This window comes from Pongo pygmaeus, chromosome 11 (genome assembly GCF_028885625.2).
Source record: "Pongo pygmaeus isolate AG05252 chromosome 11, NHGRI_mPonPyg2-v2.0_pri, whole genome shotgun sequence".
In the NCBI taxonomy this organism is placed as follows: domain Eukaryota; kingdom Metazoa; phylum Chordata; class Mammalia; order Primates; family Hominidae; genus Pongo; species Pongo pygmaeus.
The window spans coordinates 129,441,738-129,464,306 of record NC_072384.2 but is presented as its reverse complement, the minus strand read 5'-3'; the positions used below and the strand labels follow the sequence as shown (position 1 = coordinate 129,464,306).

The following is a 22,569-nucleotide window of genomic DNA, read 5'->3' as shown; positions in this document are numbered from 1 at the left end:
CTATCTGAGGATGCTTGGCCTATAGTGAAGTGTTCAATAATTCATTAATTCATATTTTTTACTTGGACATGTGTCTCAAATTGAATTAATTATAGTTTTTATTATGCATGATAATCATTGGTCCATGTACATACCTCTTTTATTTTGGTTAATTAATGTTAAAAATTATTCAGTAACATGGAACTTCTTTACTCTTTGTATTCCTTCTTCATGGGACACATAATTTCTTTGAGGTTCACATCAATTCAAGTAGCAAGATCATTGTTCCTTTGATTGGTCAAAGTTTTGATGGCATCAGTGAGGACTTGATTTTTAGTTGCAAATTACTACTACTAGAACTGGCTTAGTAAAATCAAGGTTTTGTCTTATCAGCTCCCACCTATGACGGTGCTAGGGGAGTTAGCAGTGGTTGCTAGGGCTGTACATGTATTTTGATTTAAAGGGTACAACTGAAAAAAAAAAAAGTGTGCTCCCACTTACAAATATACAGATAGGTTATGAGTGCCTGGACAACATGTTTAAAAGAAGAAGTACTGCTTGGCTTTCCAGGATTAAGTCTTATCTGTGTGGTCTCAGACTCAACGTGACCTCTGTCATCCGGTCAGTTCATCTAAGCTGCAGAAACAAATCCAGTGTGGGAATGAGGGGAGGCTTAGAACTAAGCCTTTCAGTATTTTAAAAATATTTTTAAAATTATTATTGAATAGTCCTGGGAGTTTGGTTGTTGAAGGATTTCATGTCAATTTTAAAAGATTATTTTTGGAATCATAATGAATTTAACTGTGGCCTTTCTTTTAAAAAAAATTATTGTGTTCTAGATGATGTATTCATCTGAAGAGTATAAGAAGCTCCTTATTTCTTTGTTTTAATGTCACTCATTAGCACAGAAATGAAAATGTCATATAATTCAATGTTTTGATAAGGAATCTCTGTTTCACTTTAATTAACTTTTTGAGAAGCTTATGCACATCAACTGTAATATGTTACCTACATTTATATAAAATATATTTCCTGTTTCTAAATTCCTTCTTCTTTACACACAAAATTTCGTTGTGAAAACTCCAAATCTCTATCAGCATTCACAATAAACAGATGTAATCCTGTACTTACAATAATATTGTTTTTAAGTATATCTTCCAGAATTTTCTACTTAAAATGAGAGAAAAAAGCAAGGAAAAAACTTAAGGAATTCCCAGAAATTGCAACAGGGTGTGCTTCTGTGCTGATGAATGGCTCCTTGAGGAAAATCAGCTCTCTTATTAATATAACATCTGGCTTGCATCTTGCATAAATAAAAACATAAGAGTGAGATGGAAGTAATGGAAGAGGGAAGTGGGAGGATGGGTTGTGGGTTTTCTAGCATAATAATTTTTAACAGCCAAGAAATCTAATTAGAGGAAATGTCATTTAATGAGGCTCTGGTCAAGGTAATTCCATAGAAGAAGGCAAAGCCTCATGGGACCACAACAAAAACATTAAATCTGTTAGATAATTTAAAAATAGGTAAACAGTATGCATTGCTGAAGGACCTCATTCAATCAAAACCGTGATTATCAATGGCTTCTCTGGGGGACCATTTATGACTTTAACCACAGAAATTCCATTCCTTGGTTAATATGCTTTGAGAAGGCCTGTACTGTTCTCATCTGCACGATCAGATTTCTGTCATTTCCTTTGTGCATTGTCAGCCTGGAAGACTAGAGCATGCCTAATTAACAACAGAAACAGAAGCCAATTCTCATGCTGTTACGTAGATGAGTGGAATGGTTCCTCCTCTATATGAAACTTCATTTCTAACAATTTTGTTGGAGGTCAACTTGATATTAAAGGTGAATGTCATTGATTCTACAACTCAATCTTGTTTTTTGTTTTTCCAGATATAGAAACAGAAGCAATGAATTGAGATTAGATAACATTGACTAGTATTGAATAGAAAAAAGAGGTCATATAGTAAATAAATAAATACATAAATAAATAAAAACTAGACTGAAGGCTTTAGCTGATGTTTTGTTGCTGTTTTTTTAAGAACCAGTTGTCTACTTTGAGCTTAACAAGGTATACCTGATGTTATCTTTTATGTATCTGTGCTCCACATAATCTCCACATAAACCACTTCCTGTGCTGCTTGGTGAAGTTTCCAAGATTCTAGAGACACCAATCAGCCACCTAGTAGAGTCACACAAACTAGTTTATGCCAGAAAAATAGACATGTAAAAGGAAATATTAGAAAAATGGGATTCTTATTAAAATAAAAATATAATCTACTATGAAATATATTTATTTAAGTAGGTTTGTAGGTTTCCTAAATCTAGATTCATCACTGTTTATGCTGATTACATTTTTTTCTTTGCCCTTCTCCTATTGAATATTTTTAATTATGACTCAGTAAGACCTGGGTTACATAAAAACCAATTAACATTTTCAATGATATTTTGGCAATAAGTATGACATTTTTCCAATTAAAAGTACCAGTTAAGTTAATATGCCTTTAAAAATGCATAACTTTTAACCTACCATCTCTAAGAATTTATCCTAGTTGAATAAGTATGCAGGAACACATATAGAAGAGTGTTTAAGCTAGCATTTTTGAAAACAACCAAATACTTTCCTAAGAAAGAATGGGCAGCATAAACAGGCCATTGAGTCTAATTTGGCCAATACGAAGGAGATGCAGAGACGTCTGCCAACTCCAGTCTTTAGTAGGCTCCTTGCTCATGTGGCTCAGGCACTCCCAAAAAAAGTATTGTACTGTGGCTGGCCGCTGTGGCTTACGCCTGTAATCCCAGCACTTTGGGAGGCCGAGGTGGGTAGATCATGAGGTCAAGAGATGGAGACCGTTCTGGCCAACATGGTGAAACTGTGTCTCTACTAAAAATACAAAAATTAGCTGGGCATAGTGGTGCGTGCCTGTAGTCCCAGCTACTCGGGAGGCTGAGGCAGGAGAATCACTTGAACCCGGAAGGTGGAGGTTGCAGTGAGCAGACATCGTGCCATTGCACTCCAGCCTGGGCAACAGAGCGAGACTCCATCTCAAATAAATAAATAAAAGAAAGAAAGAAAGAAAAAAAAGTATTGTACCATAAGGTATAGTTTAAGACATGCTCTAGAAAGGAATGTTTAAAGGACATTAGCAGGCATAAAGAGAAATCTTGGTAATGTATTTATCTTGGTAATGTAGTTCCACATCGTAATTAAGGCACTCCCTGAGTTGACCATATCTCACTTTGCAGATACTTACATGCATGATCCACCCAACTCTGGATTCCCAATTCTTGACTCCCTTAGCTCTACTGGCCTCTCCCTTCTCCATCCCTTAGACACCCATACAAATTGTTGTGTCCTGGAAATTATGTCATCATTCAATCTCTACATCTGCCATTCTCCTTCTGTCACTTCCTATGCAGCTTACTTACTCTACAGCTCCTACTTCAGAAATTTCCAGACATCATGGAGTACGCCTCATCACCACCTCACTGGCCTTCTTTTTCAGGCGGTGAAAAAAATCTATTGTAAATTCTCCTAGCTTTCTAGTCTTTTCCTTTTTAACTTGGAGAAACAGAAGCCCCAGTCACTCAGCTTGAGATCTGAATGTAAAGATCTGCCCCTGTTATCTAGTCTGAAGTTTTGCTTTTTCATTTTTATCATAGATATGACAAAATTTATATGAAATACCCTTTCTGTAAAATGAGGTTTCTTCCCTCATCTGGAATATCTGTAAAATTAGATTGGTGGGGTGGGAGGGGGGCTATAGATGTATTTTGGAGTTAACTGGTTTGTACATATCATTAAACATATTTTTCCCATGTAAATATGATTCTAAAAAACAACTCTGAATTTAGTCTGAAACACACACACACACACACACACACACACAAGCAAATAAGTGATTATGGTAATGCCGTTAGGAACCGTAATATTCAATACAAAGGAGACATATTACAAGACAAAAAACGTGAAGCGAAAACCAGTTAATCCCAAATTTGAATTGAAAATAACAGTATAAACTCACGATACATTTTCTAGTTCTTGTATTTTCATTTTTTCTTAGCTCTGTCTCTGGAAAAAACATGAAAATAATGATCCATCTGTAGCAATAAGCACCCTGTAGAACCCAGATTGTGATTGCTAAATATCATTTCTCGCCAAAAAAAGCCAGCCTGTTTGCAGAAGTGGCTGATTCCAGGTATGGGATGAGAAAAGGACAAGATAGTTCAGGAATATTTCTTCACGCCAGTTGCAAAGGACTTTGTTAAAGACTCTGGGTTGTGTCAGGAGTAGTTGGGAGTCAATCTGAAAGAGTTCTCCCAGGCAAAATAGGGGCAATCAGACATCATCAATAAAGATAACTGTAGCAGCTTGAAACACAATACCTATGCTAATTCATTATTGATATTAGATTTCAATAACAAAAAGATAATTAGAAAATCCCTAAATATTTTGAAGTTTTAAAAATTCAGTGAGTAAATGCAGAAGTAATAAGGAATTAGAATATAACCATTTTGTTCCCCCAGTGCAGTAATGGATGCAGGTAATGATTATGAGTGACTGCCAAAACTATTAGGTGGAAAGAGGGTAGAAATCTTGATTATGGATGAATAGTGCTGACAATACCTGAACAATCAATCTTCACGTTAAAAATAAACAAAGGGTGTGGTGTAGTGAGACATAAATTATCTGAGTTACTCAAGCACAGTATCTCACAACGATTTAGAGGAAATTAAGGGTTGAAGGAACATTTCTTAAAACCACATGCATCCTAATAGTAAAATCTAGAATATGGAAATTCTATGAGACAAAAAAAATTTTCTTCAAAAAAAATGGCAAGCAGGAAAATGCAGGGGGAAATAATAGATTTGAAGAGACTTATGAGGCCTATCAATCAAATGCCATGAATGAAATTTTTTGGATCACCAGAGATGGATAAAATAGGACTGCTCACACAGTAGATAAAGTTTAATTTTATTTGAATGAGTGCATTATAAACTATAGGACAGTTTTGACTTGTGCTGCACAAATACATTCTGTCTTTAGCTTGTGGAAATGATGGTAGAAGCATAAAGCCATGCTCAATCCCATTTGTCCTGTCACTACTAATTTCATTTCCAGGAGAGTGATGCCTTAACATTCTTAGCTCTGAAGTCAGCAAAAATTATGCTCCGTGTGATTAAAAGACAATGACAGCTATGCTTCCCCTGGCCTTGGGGCCACCTTGTCTGGGATATAAGTGTAAGACATTCTCATGAACATTTTACTATTACCAACAGACTATATCTTCTCAGGAGAAGAATGGCCATTAGTCTCCCCAGCATGTTAAAGGACAATGACAAATTCCAGTACTTTGTAAAATTTAAATAGCCTTGAACTTTTAATTAGATGATACCTATGGTTTTAGACTGAAATAAGACGTGATAGTTTTGATTCTTGGTTGGTATATTCATTTGCTAGAGTTGCCATAGCAAATACCACAAACCAAGTGGCTAAACAACAAAAATTTATTTTGCCACAGTTCTGGAGGCTAGAAACAAGATGAAGCTGTCCTCAGTCTCAGTTTCCTCTGATGCTTCTCTCCTTAGCTTGCAGATGCTTTTCTTGTTATTGTGTCCTCATGTGGTCTTTTCTCTGTGTGCACCCACACCTGGTGTCTCTCTCTGTGTTTAAGTTTCCTCCTCCTGTAAGGACATTAGTCAGATCTGATTAAGGCCCACACCAGAGACCTCATTTTAACTTAATTACCTCTTTAAAGATCTCTCCTCATATAGTCATATTCTGAGGTACTGGAGGTTAAAACTTCAACATATGAATTTTGGAAAAACATAATCCAGCCAATAGCAGTTGGAATGCACATTTTTCAGGTCATGTAAAAGATATTGAAATAAACTATCTTTTTGACAGAATATTAGCAATTCCACTGAAGTTTAGTTGGTAAAACTCTTTCTATGTATTTATTTAGGTGTTCCTATTAATATTCAGGTATCTATTTTCTCACCTATTCTTCTGTAGATTTACTATCTTAAAAAGCTTGTTAGTTTTAAATCTACACTCATGCTAAATTCTTCATTCTAGTCCACCATTTTGTTAATACCTGGTGATTTATTTTCATTGCACAATTCATGGCTTATATCTCTTTCCATAATGAAAATAACACAGTGGATTTCACTTTCATTTAAGATGGAATGACTGTCAATTCCATTATAACAGTGAGGAAACACTGGATAAACTAAAACTCATATGAGTTTTATATATATATATACACTAAACTAAAACTCATAAGAGTTTTATATATATATACTAAACTAAAACTCATATGAGTTTTATATATGTATACTAAACTAAAACTCAAGAGTTATATATATATATACTAAACTAAACTAAAACTCGTGAGTTTTATATATATAAACTAAAACTCTCATGAGTTTTTATATATATACTCTCTCTCTATATATATACATATATATATTTGATATATGTGAGTGGCTTTTAAATATATGTATATTTTTAAGCCACACAGTGTGATGGATGCATAGAAGTCTAAGTGAACTAAATTCCAGGCAGGGATAAGGCCTTCATAGGTAGGTAAAGAACAGCAGCCACTTTCATACAGGGCACCTTTTTCTAATCTTTGCCTTGGCAGAGGCTGTTCAGTCCGCCTCCCTTAAGCAGACAGATTTTGGTGGGAAAAGAGAAATGAGCCAAAATTTGATGGAGAGAATGATCTGACATGACAAGAAGAAGTCTGGGGAAGCATAAATGCAAAAACAAATCCCTCATTCTGAAAATCCTCATGTCCTGGGAATCTCAGTGATTGAATAGTAGTGGGGAAATAGCAAGAGAGCAGCAGGAGATCTTGCATCACAAACAAGACTAAAGTTTAGTCTGGAGGTAAACTAAAACTAACCCAACCTCCTTCTCACTCAAATTCTGATAAGATTAAATAAATGGGCTCCTCAGAGGGCAATAAGGGCAACTTAGAAGTAGGGCAGTAAGGCAGAGAGAGATTTTATATAATCTTGTTGGAAACCAGATAGAAACTTAAACTAATTAAAGTTGTGGCCCATGAGGGTATCTTAGTGATCAGCCTTCACCCAAGTTGTGTGGAGAAGAAAAGTGTGTGTTCTTTCTGGGAAAAACAAAATGAAAGAAAGCAAAATACATATGTATACATATTATCTACTTTAGTTTCTACTGTTCCTTTATAAAAAAATGCACAATATAATTTTTTAAAACATGAGATTTACAACTAAACAAAAAAATATGAGCCATAATCAAGAGAAAAGGCAATCAATTAAGGCAGACTAATATATAAACTTGATTTTACACTAAGCAGATAAGGAATTTAAAAATAATTGTTATGAAGAATTTAAAACATTTAGTGGCAAGTGGATAAAATGCATAAATAGAGAATTTTAGCAGAGAAACTAACTCTAGCAGTGAACTAAATGAAAATTCTAGAACTGAAAATTCTAGAAAATTCTAGAATGCTACAATATATGAAACAAAGAATTCATTGGATTGGTTTAATGTAATTCTGGACACCAGAAGATAGAACCAGGAACTCAAGAAATAGGTCAATAGCATATCAGTTTAAATATAAAGGCAACTAGACACATCAAAATAAAACTTGTGAAAAAGGAAGAAACCTATGCAAAAAATCCCCAAACAATAAAAATCATTAAGTCAGTTAGAATAAGAATGGACATCATATTCAGATGAACAACAGTAAGAATGAAATTTGGTTTCTCAACAGAAACAATTAGCCAGAAGACAGTGCAAAAGAAACAAAACAAAACAAAAACATTAACCTGTAGTTCAGTGTCTAGCAAAAGTATTTATCAAAAATGAAGGTAAAATAGAAACTGTTTTAGATTAGCAAAAATTAAGAGAATTTCTTGTCAGCTGATCTGCATTAGAATAGAAACTCTTTTAGATTAGCAAAAATTAAGAGAATTTCTTGTCAGCTGATCTGCATTAGAAGAAATGCTCATGAAAGATGATCAGAATAGCACCGTAGGAGAACGTGGATCTCCAGGAGAAATGCAGAGCACTGGAAATGGTGAATAGGTTGTAAAGTAGTAAAATTTCAAAAGAGACCATCGATTGTCTAAAGGTAAAATAACAAAGTGCTGTGGAGTTTTAAAAAGATATAGAAGTATAATATATGATGGTGATAACAGAAGGAATGAGAGGAGCAAAGGAAAAGACATTATTCTAAAGTTTTTTATTTAAGGTGGAATTAAAATGTATGCTGTAATGTTTATTCTAGAAAACTGTTAAAATGAGCAAAAAACAGTAAAGCTAAAAAGCCAAAAATAAAAAGCCGATGAAAAATACATGACTAATCTAAGAAAAAGGAGGAAAGGAAGAAAGGAGCACATAATAAGTGTGAAAGGTAGTGACCAAATGTAAAATAGTAAATTTAAACTCAACTGTACAGGTAAACACATTAGGTGTAAATGAACTAAGCACTCCAATTACAAGGCAGAGATTTAGGGAGTGGATTAAAACATACCCAACTATATGCTGTGTATAACAGAGAAATTTTAAATATAAAAACATTTACATCAAATGTAAAATTATAGAAAAAGATATGACATGCAGTCTGTACCAAAATATCTCATGTACCCCATAAATATATACACCTATTACGTACCCACAAAAATTAAAAATAAAAATATTTTTTAAAGATGTAAAATGCAAACACTGATTGTAAGAAATATCCAGAAGCTATTTTAATATCAACCAAAATAGACTCTAAGACAAGAAAAATGATCATAAATAGGTAACTTTTATAATGATAAAAGGGAAATTCACCATGACTATTTAAAAATCTCACTGTAGGTGTACCTAATAACACATATTCATAAAAAATAATCAATATTTGACAGAACTAAAGGAGAAATACACAAATCAACAGTCCTACCTGGACTGATTTTATCTTAGTCATTGCTAAGCAAAAAAAACTCTGGGTGCAGTGGCTCGTGCCTGTAGTCCCAGCACTTTTGGAAGCCGAGGCAGGCAGGTCACCTGAGGTCAGGAGTGTGAGACTAGCCTGGCCAACATGACGAAATCCCATCTCTACTAAAAAATTAAAAATTTGCCGGGCATGGTGGTGGACACCTTAATTCCAGCCACTTGGGAAGCTGAGACAGGAGAATCATTTGAACCCGGGAGGCAGAGGTTGCTGTGAGCTGAGATCATGCCACTGCATTCCAGCCAGGGTGACAGAGTGAGACTCTGTCCCAAAAAAAAAAAAAAAACCTGCAAAAATTTGAACATTTTTAACCAAATTGACCTAATTGACATTAATATAACACTTCATATTCAGATGGAACATTCACTAAAGTAAACATGCATTGAATCCTAGAGCACGTCTGAGTAAATTTCCAAGAATTAAAAACTTGCAGATTTGTGTTCTGGGACAAATGAAACTAGATTAGATATCAATAAGAAAAAGATAACTAGAAAATCCCCAACTATTTGGAAATCTAAAAACATAATTCTAAATAATCTTCTTGGGTAAAGAAAAAATCCTAAGAAATGGAAAACATAAGAAGTCAGAAGAGTGGTTGCCTGGAGGGGGAATTTTATAGAAAAAAAAAAAAAAACAAGAAGGAGCAGCGTGGGATGAATCATATCAATTTTCAGTCTTGTTCAACTAAAATGGACCAATATGATTTAAGGGTATTGCTACATACAGACATAGGCCAGACATAAAAGTCTTAGGAATCTTTGGAGTGTTGCTTTTCTGTCTGGAAACCTCTGTGGCCTGTGGTGCCTTTGCCCAAGTTCATGTCCTGCATCCAGGAATGATGAGGTACACAGACAAGTGGAGGGTGAGCAAGATGAAGAAGAGCTTTATTGAGTGTTAGAACAGCTCAGAGGAGACCTGCACTGGGCAGCTCCTCTCTGTAGGCAAGTCGTCCCATCCAGCGTTCAGCTCTCAGCAGAGAGGGTAGCTCCTCTCTGCAGCTGGTTGTCCCATAGTCTGCAGCTCTCAGCAGAGAGGAGGCCCTGGAGAGGGTAGCTCCTCTCTGCAGCTGGTTGTCCTGATGTTTCCTCTGCTCTGGCTGAGTCTGGAATTTTTATGGTCTTCAGAGGGAAGGAGTGCATGCTGATTGGTCCATGAGCCACCATGGGTGGGCTCAGGAAAAAGTATCATGAGTTCCCCCCTCCAGTTGGCAGGACTGGCAGCCTGGCTGCCAGGCTTCAGGCCTTCCCCTGCCTGAAAGTGGGGCTTCACTGGGGACATGCCTGCTTCTGCCCAGGAGCCTGTTTTCCTCTTGGCCTTGCCATTCATGGTGTCCAAGCTGTTCATACCAAGGGGCACTTGCAGACCAGTGCCAAGCTGCCATCAGGACCTCCTCAGCTTTCCTCCCATGCTCATTGTGCCCAAAGTCCAAAGGGGGCCGAGGCAGCAGGGGGCTGGTGTGTCAGCCCTGCCTTGATTGTGTGCACACCCAGCCAGGCTGTGATGGCACCCAGGCTCAGCCCAACCTTGCTTCATGACAGGAGTGGGCACTGGTAGCAGGGAGAGGTCAGGTGGCAGAAGCAGGCACTTCTGAGCCTGTTGGGGGAAGGGGAGCCTTTCCAGGGCCCCAAGAGCACAGGGACACTCAGTTCTGGAGCCGTGGCAGGGCAGGTGCAGTGGCACTTGGGGAGGGTGGGGTTCCTGTCTGTTGTGTGGAGTGGGAGGCTGAGGAAGTCTCCCCACTGCAGCCTGCATTGTGGCAGCAGCCACTCTAGATGGGCTGCTACTGCCATCAAAAGTATTGATGGAGATGTTCCTGTCTTGGACTAATCCAATAATTTTAAATAAAGCACAGTCAGCCCTTCCTATTTGTATGTTCCACATCTGGGGATTCAACAAGACAATATTCTAACAAAAGACAGACAATACTCTAAAACAATAATAGTGAATAATGCAAAATTTGAAAATCAACATAATTATTTATATAGCATTGACATTATATTAAGTATTATCAATAACTAGAGATGCTTTAAAGTATATGGGAGGATGCGTGCAGGGTTGTGCAAATACTACACCATTTTATAAAAGGGATTTGAGCATCCTCAGATTTTGGTATCTGCAGAAGGTCCTAAAACTAATCTCCCACACCCCCATACCCTCCTCCCTAATAAATAGTGAACACAACCAAAGGCATAATTATGTAAGCAAATTTTGAGTGGAATTGTTGTTCTATTTGAAGCATATTCCTAGATTACTTTCTCTGTGCTCACACTTGGCCCCTTTTAATCAACTTTGCTTCAATATGAATAAGAAAAGAAGTTTCTCTACCTTTCAGAACCACTTTTTCAGTCCTGCAGCTTCCAAGGCAATGTAGACATCTGTGAATTTCCAGATGAAAGCTCAACTAAAGGTGAATTTCACTGATAGCAGGCTGCTACTAGCAACCAACTTCTGCTGAATACAGTATTTAAAATAGTTATTACTCAGTGATCCCTCAAACAATGGACTAATTTACTAATGCTCATGCATAGCTGGATGTGCCTCTTTCAACATTTAGTGAAACCAGGTGTAAGGGCTGACTGGAAGAGAAGATACAGTTTTAAGGTAAAGAGGTCACTGAGGAATTACAGGTTGGAGCATTAGACCTAAATTAAGAATGAGAATAGGGACGTATTTTGAGCAAAAGTTATATTTGAAATTAACAGCTAACCAAAATTATGGAGTGCATTGAGGTTTCTTTTAAAAAATGTATATTTTGCTTTATTTTTAGAAAAAAGTTTAGTAGAGTTAAAAATTTATATTGGCCTGCAGCTGTAAAAAACTTTATTGGTATCCTTTCACTATTTAATGCATGTCATTGGTGATGGTCAGATACTGTACATCACTACCAAAACTGTTATGCCTGGCCTGTGCCTATTTGTGGCAATACCCTTAAATCATGGTAATTGGGTCCTTGAGGTTTTCCATCACAAGTCTTGCATAGGGATCACAATTTCCTTACTTCTACCCACAATTTCCTTTGCATCATTCTTAGCCCAGATTAGACTAGATAACTGTCTCAAAGGCATCTTTTGGAAATTTTACAATCCCTCCCTTTTTTTTTCCTTTTTTTTTGCCAGGAAATGTTTTCTTGGGTCATAGGTAATTTGTTTTATCCTTGTTGCTCTTATTTTTTCACAAAGGCTATCCAAGCCTATGTTTTAAATTAAGGATCACGTCTACATAGTATGAACAACTCTATGCTGCACTTTTTAGTGTAGAATTAACATTGCTGATCTGGAATTCTAGTGATGAAGTTAAAGGAAATGACTAAAAGAAAAGCCTAAACTACTTCTTATCTTGAATTCCGAATAATGGGATCACTTGACAAATCCTATGTAATAAATCCGTGTCCTGATTCTGTGCTCAGTGAATTCCAGGAAGTATAATCCATTATAATGATGACTGCTAGAGAGGGTATGTGCTGTACTGTGATTTCAGTTTTGCATTCAAAATGTCTCCCAATTTATGTTCCCTGAGGGTATGCTGTTTTCTCTCTCTGAACCCTATGTACCATAGAAAAGCCCATCAGAAGGAGTTCTCTCTCTTTCTTAGGGATATTGTAAGTGGGACAGAAGTAGGGCATAAAGTTCCGATTATAAAACCACACACTGATTAATGCCTTGTGAGAAGCCCTCACATGGCCATGTGCAGCATGGCATGGAAATATTAACGCAGGGTTAGCAGCAGGAGATGATTGACTATCAGCCTGAGATGGGGCTGCTGACTTTTCCATGGCGTATGCAGGAAAATCATGGAATTTAAAATGTAGTGATTGCTCAGTGGGAAGGTGCAGAAAGCTAGAGAGATAACAGGCCCCTAGGAAGTGAGGCTCAGGACAAAGAATGTTCAATTTGTGGGAATTTGCAAGTGGACAATCAATTGGCCAAGACCACAGAATCTAGCATTGGAGGCCCAAACAAACAAACAAACAAACTTGAAGGCCAGCTCAGAGCAGTTACCCCTAAGTGTTTACCATTCAAGAGAGCAAACTAGACTAAGCTACTCCGCATCACCCACCAGTAAGGCTCCAGAGAAGGCTGAAGGGAACAGGAGTCATTTCTACCTCCCATTCTCCACTACATGTAATGTCAGACCCACCTCCCCCACAGAGCCAACATTATCTGGAAAAGACAGGAAAAGAAGATAGAGACAAATAAGACTGCTTTAGACTGAACAGAATTGGAGAGTCTGGTTATGCTAGAAGATTGAGATAGTATCTATTGGCAAGTATGACTGTTTTTATTATTCAGTGAATGGGGACTTGTGAAAAAGGTTGGGTAAATTATATGAAATAAACAAAGGTACATTTTCTTTGAAATGCTAAGTGTTTCATGGGTGAATTTGTGACCTGACCATATACAAATAGAAAAAAAAAACAGTTCCCCAAACTGAAAGGCAATTGTTTATATTATTAACACAAGGAGTATTTGGTCTGCACATTAGTAGGGTTTTTCTTAATTTTTTTTCTAGCAAGAGGCAGTGCAGCATGTAGTGGCTGACAGTGTGGGCTCTGGAGCCAGTTTCCCCGTTTGCAAAATAAAGACAATAATGGTATCTACCTCATAGAGTGGTTATAAGGAGGAGAACAGTTAACACACGTAGAATATAAAATAAAATACCTCATAGTCAGCATTCAATAGACATTACTGTCATTTTGAAAAATAAACAAAATAAAAGCTCTAAGAGTTTAGGTGAGCATGAGGTCACTACAGAGTGCAATCATCTACCAGAAATTGAAGTTTATGTTGTTCTTTTAAAGAAGAAAAAAGCCGTGTGAGTGAGAGGGAATCATTCAAGTCCGTTGAAGAGCTAAGTCCTACGGGCAGGGGTCAACAAATGCTGTTTAAGAAAAAGAAAAATACCGCAGGTGTCTACGTCTTCAACTACTGAAGTACACATTAGTTTCTGGGAGAATGTCCTGCATTATGCTTTTTCCCACACATTTGTCCCCAGGGGCTCAGAAAACATGACAATTCCAGATGTATTTCATCATGTCAATAAGGCTTCAGGAGGCTACACTTTTGAAATGGTAAGTCAGCTAGGATTTGTCCTAGATTGTCCTAGGACTTGGGGGCTACAGCGTAAGTTTCTCTGTCCCTAGATTTTGTGGTTCTCACTGCACCTCATACCTGGAATCCTATCCCTATAAATAAGCCAGCAGGGCATGTCCACAGGCAACTGCAAGATCATCTTTTTTGACAACTCAAGGCATGCATAAAAAATTAGAAACAGAAATGTAATAAATACATTAAAAATAAGGTTAGGAAGAAAGGAATCTCTGTTGCCTCATGCTTCACCCCCACTATTTTTAGTCCTTCAAATGATATGCTGGAACAACATAATGAACACTTATTGAATGCATGAATAAAGGAATGGAAAAAAGGCAGTAGCAGCTTAGAAAGCACAGCTCTCGTGAATCAAATATACCAAGTAGTTCTCATATTTAGCTCAACTTACCTTTGTGAATACATACCGTGGGCAAGGTTAACAAGATACACAGAGCTCCTACCTTAAAAAAATTTTCCATTTGCTCAGCTTTGGTCTTGGCCATTTAAGTGGAGGCTATCCATACTTGCAATGAGCTCTCTTTCTCTGGAATTCAGCAAGTGACCCTCCCATTTACCCTCCTGCCCCGCCACTTCATGAGTCTGTCATTCTATCTGTCTGGTCATCTCTGGGTTGTACTCTAACTCTGGATTCACATCTGTTTAATGATCTATTTCGACATATTTATCCAAATTTTTTACCTTAATCCCTTTGCACTCAGCTGCTGGTATTAAATGGACACCTCCATTGAACTAATGGAGGGGGTGTGAAGGAAGTTATCAAAGAAAATTTTGAGTGGATAAATTGCAGGACTTAAATTACAACCTGTAATTTAAACTATAAAGGTAAAAAAGCATTTTAGGCACTAATGCAGTTTTGGATCCTGACTGAAGAGAAGATTTGGGTAAACATAGAGAATAGTCCTGGTGGTAGGAAGAAATGATGAGAGAGACAGGAGGGAGAGAGAGAATAACTAATAATCTTATATAAAAATGAAGAAAATCTGCCTTTCCTATTGTATTTTAGTCAACGTTTGGTTTTTCCATACACTAACCATTTCACAACATTAAGCATTTTTATAACTACTTTATAAAAGCATAAACTACTTTATAAGGGAATATACTGAGATTCAGCAAGCTTAAATGATTGTCTAAGAGTCCAGGCTATGGCCAACTGACTCTAAGTCTGTTACTGTCCTAGACAGATAAAATGAGTGAACAACTTATATTCCTGTTCCAACATAATTTGAATATGATTTACATCAATGCAAGGAGGCACAAGAATGTATTTGGAAAGAACAAAACTCCAAGTGTTAGGGAACTTGGTTTTCCCTTCAGACTCTGACTTTACGATAATGTGATCAGTTTGCTTCTTGCTTTTGAGTATGAGAACTCTAAATGTGGTCTGTGACGTGACTGTTCTGGACTCCCTTATCTCCAAACTTTTCCTTATCTTCTTGTTCTAACAGTTCAAGATTCATTAAACAGGGTATCCAATAAAAGTCATGTATGGAACAGCCAACATGTAAGATAGGAGAAGGGCTCATCTGCAAGGCTGTGAAAAACTTTCCTGTTGTTCTAACATTGTCAAGACACTAATAAACATCAGAAATCCTTAAATAATAAGAAAACTCATGAGAGATGACCGACTTGTCTGGAATGGTGCCACAAGTCAAAGGAAGGACTTGATACACAATACAAATCAGATTTCAGAATCTTATTTGTAACCCCCACCACTCACTACTATTGAGATGTTAGCCATCAACATAAAAACAGCTGGAATAGATTGATATTTGGACTCTGTTTGGAATTTCTTTGTTCCTAATGTATTTTAAAAGTATTTTTTGAAAGCTCTCTTACTAATTCTGACCACTAAGAATGCTTTCTGTGAATTGTTTCTGTGGACTGTTTGTATGTGATACACATCTGAGATGCATGATAAAGTATTTAGTATTTTATGCTCTATATTTATCATCTTCTCAATCTGATGTTTTGGAAAAAAAGATTGTGTACTAAGGTCTTGTGTGTTTGCTGGTGATGTTCAGCTCTTTTAAATTATCAGACTTTTTTTTACCAAATTATAATGATCTATTATTAAGGCCAAACACAATTTGGCTTGCAGCAAGCCTCATCTGGCTGGTTAATCATGAGGACATGATCTGGATTCATCAACAGATTACAGAGAAGGCACTCATGTATGGTCATGGTTACCAACATTTTTGGTCTTCCTCAATAAATCAAAATTCTCAATATCTGAGGAGATGCCTATTTAACCAGACTTTATATAGAAGGCTTGCTCTAACACTAAATTGTATTTGTTTTAAAAAATATAATGGCTTTTGAGGTTCTAGAGGAAAATGAATCTACTCATATATTCAACTACAGAAGTTAGGAGAAGTAATCTTCGTTGTTGTTGATGTTGTTATTGAGGAGCAGTGTTCTGTGTACATAAATAGTGTAATGAGGAAGAGAGACAAAAATCTCTTCAGTCAGTTCAACTATCCAAGTCCTGGCAGTGAATGGAAACATGAATCCCAGGCTTTGAATCAATTCTTGTATAAACTTGTACTTTGGAGAAGGCTTTCTACTCTTGTTATATAGTCTTTTTCTCATGCATTTAGTAGATAGATACATGTTGGGAACAAGCCATCTGTAAGGCATTGCAATAAGTACATGGTGTGAAAAAAATATATAAGGCCTTATCCTGTTTTCAGGAGGTAAAATGACACTAACTCCAGTAAGAAGCAATCATGGAAAGGGCCAAATGAGAATGGAGGAAAAGTCACAGGATTATAGCACAGCCATGAGTCAGAAGTGTTTAGGAATAAGCCTTTTTTTTTTTTTTTTTTTTTTTTTTTGCTCATAACTCTCAATTCCTTTACAAGCACTTATTCTTGTTCAGCAGTGGAAAACCTTTAGAACATAGTCTCACATAAAAATTCAATTTCAAGTACGTATTTTTTTCTAGTCTACTTTAGTCTGCTGTTCAACTGCCAGCTCTGTGCGACCCGTGCTGGCATGGTGCAGCTGCCTGTGCTTATGGTAGTCTCTCTGGCTTGATCTGGGACACATCTGATTTTCAGTCTTGATTAGGGCATATTTCCCAAAAGATCAAGGGAGATTCCCTCAGTTGTCTCCCTACAATCCCTTCAACATCAAGTGGAGGACTAGTGTGGTGGTCTCACTCTTCTTCACATATTCTTCTAGTCCTCTCTTGCAGTCCATCTTATAGCAACTGTTTCAGTGGTGAGAGAGAAATTACTGTTTGCTGATTTCATGTGGCCAGACGGGTCTTTACCAGATGTAGTGGTTTTCATTCTTACTTGTGAATAGTCTACATAGCAATCCATGTGTGTGTACTTTGTCTGCCAGAATTAAGGTGAAGCTGAGTAGAGAGATAGGAAGAATGGGAGAGAGAGGGAAACAACTTGTAATATAGGGAGCAGAAAGGGAATTCACCACTGACGTTATACATGATTGTGTTACAATTATAATTTCTTGGTGTTCAGAGGTTGGACGATCTAATATTCTCATTTGCTTGCTTGTGAGAGTCCTGATTCATTCCTTTTGTTCTAGTATATTCTTAATAATGTCACATTTCATTTTTGCAATGTCCTAGATTGAATGACAAATTATATGAAGACACTACTCAGAGGATAACTTTATGAGGCAAATGGAGTTTGGCTATAGATCAAGTTTAGCAAATGATTTTCAATTATCTGCCAGCTGTAAACAGAGGGTGCCTCTGGAGGGCTGGCTGGAGAAGAATCTGAGGCTCTGTTAAGGCTTAGCAGAGATAATGAGAGCTGTCTTCTATGGGTGTAGTATAGGTAAGGATTCAAATTATTCCAGTTTTTCAACTTAAAGCTGATTTTCCAGGTCATTCATGGAACATGCACAATTTGTAATTCACAATACTTTGATCCTTTGATGCCAAAAGCCTAGACAGACTGACTCAAATAATATCACAGTCAAGTAGGGATTAATCCAAAAATACCCTAAGCTCAAAATATGCACAGCTAAACTTTTAGTGTCTCTTCATTATATCTGACTATCTATATCTGTCTATTCAGCCATCCATTTATCTAGTATGTATGTACGATCTATCTATCTATCTATCTATCTATCTATCTATCTATCTATCTATCTGTCTGTCTGTCTGTCTGTCTGTCTGTCTGTCTATCTATCTATCTATTCATCCATCCATCTATATCATCAGTTACTTTATCTCTTCTGGCTAAGGGTGATAGAATTCACCCAGACATGGGAACCTAGAAATCTGGGGTTATTTTCCACTTCATTCTTTCTCTCACTTTCACGTCAAGATGATCATCATGGCCTCCATAGCTGTATTCCCTCCCATATGTATCAAAAACATATCCTCTGTTATACCCCCACTAAAGAACAGACCCGGTTCAGATCCTAATTATCTCTCATTTGGACCATTGTCAAAAGCCTTGAAATTCTTCTCTTTACTTACTACAATCATTGCATCCTTCACACAATCTACCACAAGAGTGACCTTTCAAAAACAAAAGTCTTTCTGTCTTACCCCCTGGAGTACCATTTTTTAGAACATTGCAAATGCATACAGCAGTAGTTCTCAAAATGAGGTTCCAGACCAGGGGCATCAGCATCTCTTTAGAAATGCAATTTCTCAGGCCCTACACCAGACCTAGTCTGGATCCATATATTAGGACCCAGAAAATCTGTATTTTAACAAGTTATTCAGATGATTCTCATGCATATTCCAACTTGAGAACTACTTGTCTAGAGGCTAAACTATTCCCTAGACAGCTTGACCTGGATTGTTCTTTTCAGTATCTTTGGATGCCATGCAAATTCTCTCTTAATTCTTTATCTCATAACCTTGGGTCACATCTCTTGATACTTCTCTATGTTTTTGTATATGCTATTTCATATGCTTGGGATGGCCTTTCCATCTGTGCCATTCTTGACTATCTTTTAAGGTCAATTATAATTGAGCTCTTCTGTAATTGTGAAGATTGCTCCACTTGCTTCCCTCAACCAGCTCCTTCAAGTTCAGTGGAGTTAATTTCTCCCTCCCCTGTGCTTCTAGAATTCCTTGCACGCACTTACTTTACAGGCATTCATTGTGTATTGCTAGTTTTATATATGTCTGCCTCTTCTGCTAGAATATGACCTTCTAAAAACGCAGTGATGCTGTCCTAGTAAATGCATGAATTGATGAGTCAAGAAACCAGGCACATTCACTATTAACTCCAAAAGTGGCTCTTATAATGCCATTACAGCTGTTGAAAGAGGTTCTCAGAGAAGGGGGAGAACAGTGATTCTTATATTCCTCTAATTCATTATTGTTGTCATGGGGCATTATGCATTATTTTAAAAGTCTGCATAGTTAGGTACTGTTAGACAATACTATTTTAAGTACAGATAAATAGGCTGTTATGAAGCAGGTTGTCAAATGTGCTACTGTGAATTTCCAAAGAGAAGATATGAAATTTTCTCAGAACTTTTTATCTCATAAACATTCTCCTTGTGGAACACTTTAGAAGCCTCATATTTGGGGGCAACATACTCTGTGAAGTGCTGCTCCAAACAATGGGTTTGTGCGTGAACATTGTGCTTGTCTCTCTAAAATCCCTTCCCACCCTTGTTTTACAGCAGGCATATTGTAGGGTGGCTGCTGGAGAGGGGAGGATTGATCTGACTTTGTCACTGACAATAGCTTAACCAGCAGCAGAAGAAGCTACATCCATTACCATTACTCATGTATACCTGTTCTGCCCAAATTTTGGCCATTCTGTTACTTAATGATTTTTTTTAAAAAGTTGCACAGATGATGACACATATCAGTGCTGGAAGAAAAGGTGGCAAGTGTGAAAGAATCAAACAAAATGGGTGGAATGGCAGGTGATATGATGTGAGGCTGGAGTGCTGTGGGAGCCAGAGCTTGTGATTTTGCACAAGAAAAATCACAGACTCTGGAAGGGGAATTGGATTGAGGATCAAGAAGAAGACACTAGAGTGTTTCAAGCATTTCTTAAGAAGCAACTTTAAAGAAATCAACTTTATTGGTATAGTATTTACATATTACATATTCACCCATTTTAAGCGGCTGCTATGTGGAGACATTATTTCCCTCTATCCTTTGCCATTCTTAATTTTAGTAAAAAATTTAAATCTGGGCCAGGCACAGTAGCACATGCCTGTAATCCCAGCACTTTAGAAGTCCAGGGCTGGAGGATCTCTTGAAGCAAGAAGTTCTAAGTCATCCTGAGCAAGACTATGTCTCTACTAAAAAAAAAAAATCTAATTTTAACCTGCATTTCTTGAATTAGAAGACATCATGTTTTCTATTCTTATCCTGAGCGGTCATTTATATTTATTTTTCTGAAATATCTGCTTTGCCCAATTTTCTGTTGGAGGCATGTGTATACATACACGTGCAATTACACATTTGTAGGATTGATTCCTGTATTATATAAATACATGTACTTTTTATGTGTGTTAGAAAGAGCTCTTGCATGCACTTTCTTTTTTAATTTTGATTTCCCCCCACAACTTTGAACATTTTTTATATAAATGAAATAATCTTTTCCTATATGACTATGGGCTTTGTGTACTTCCTATACAGATACTTGTAGTTCAGGGACTACCCAGAATCTGAACCCCCTTCTTATGCTTGATAATTACTGACCATAAAAGCTCCATTGACAGGCCCAGCTAAGAGTCCACTTCCTAATCTGAAGATCTAAGGACTAGATACTTGCTTTTTCAGTTTCTCTTGCAGCCACAGTGCTGGTATATGATCTAGATTCAGTCCATTTGAGTCTCCCACCCAGAACTTTGCATTAGAAGCCAGTGAAGTAAACACACAGACGTATGGGAGCAGCAGCGGCAGCAACATTCTTAGCTTAGGATCTCTGGTGGCAATGGTGCTGATGGGACGAGAGTCCATGGCCAGTGCCTATAGCAAGGTGATGCAAACATTCCTGGCTCAGGGTGACAACAATTGTGACTCACAGACTGGTTCTGTGGCATGAATGTGGCGGTGCTTTGTCTGCCTAGTCTTCCTTTGTTCCTGCTCATTTTCCAAGCCTGCTTGTCTAGCTCACCCAATGATTCTCTGTGTTTTCATACATTATTTTATAGCTTTGGATGACCAGGTTTTTTTTTATTGTTATTACTTGAAAATAAGAACTCTAGTTAGTACATTTCTCCACTCAATCTTTTAAGATATATATTGATACTTTTCTCCACTATTTTTATGGGTTATTTAGTTACATTTTATACGTTTAAATCTTAGAATAATTTAGAGTATATTTGGAAATAAGACATGAGGTAAGAAATCCAGCTGCTGCTAATGTTGCTCCTCCTCCTCCTCTTCCTTCTCCTCCTTCTCTTGCTCATCCTTTAGTCCTAAATAGCTAGATGTTGTTCCAGCTTCTCTTATTTAACGATCTATTTCCTCCATTGATTTTTAAATGCAAACTTAAACATGCACAACATCCCAGATGCACTTCTATACTCAATTTTGCTTCATTGATTGTTCTGTGTATTTCTGTAAAACTATCTAAATTTTAATTTCTGCAGTTTTCTAATCCGTTTGAATAATAGTTACTACATAATACTAACTGTGTACCTCCCTCTCTCTCACTTAGAATTTTTTAGGTAATTCTTACCAGCTTATTTTTCTAGATAAATGTCAATATCATGTTGCTAAATCCCTTATGTATTTAATTTGTTATGTGTATTTAATTACATTCTCTTCATACATTGACATAATAAGGATTTGAAGAATTGATATATTTATAATTGTTGTTTTCCTATTTAAGAGAAGGCAATCATTTTCACATTCGTCTATTTAAAAACAAGATAAACCTTTTAATATTATTCTGTAAAGAAGAACATTCTTTTCTTTTTCTCTTTCTACCCTCCCTTTGTTCTGATTATAACAATGCATTCGTGGGTTTTCAAAATTATGTGTGTTGTAATCTATCACTGTCATTCTACTTGATGCCCATATATTCCCCCATTTGGCCAGTGGGAGCTCCTGTGTCCTTTTGACATGACTCCATTTATCTTTGAACGTTGACCCCATTAATCCTTCAGACTGTATTCCTACTGTCGATGGGAACTCTAGTCACATATGATTAAATTATAGAGTGGAATAAAATGAAGCTAGCTCCTCCTGTCACCTTACCTTATATAATAGTACACCTCATGCCCCATGCAAGCCTCCCAAGGTTGTTTTATTTTCTTCTGTCTTAATAGCATCAGCATATTGCAAGCTTGACACTATTTCTGCTCTTATTACAATTAAACATCTAAAACAGTCAACAATATTTCTAACTATTCATTTTAAAGATCTATGGGACTTACAGAGCCTCACTTGCCTGGAATTTGCCCCTGATTTAGGGGCAATCTTTATCATCTGCTGACTCTCTGAGAGGTTTCAGCTGGAATCAACTGACAGCTATAACTTACCTTTGCACATGGTAAAGAGATCTGTTTTACAAAAACTGATAGTTG

General features: G+C 36.9%; 1 long non-coding RNA gene across 1 annotated transcript in view; it reads left to right on the top strand.

Annotated features, from left to right (window-relative positions):
* The window catches only part of LOC134737716 (uncharacterized), a 125,698-nt gene that overhangs the window by 99,457 nt on the left and 3,672 nt on the right, over nt 1-22,569 (top strand). The window lies entirely within an intron of this gene.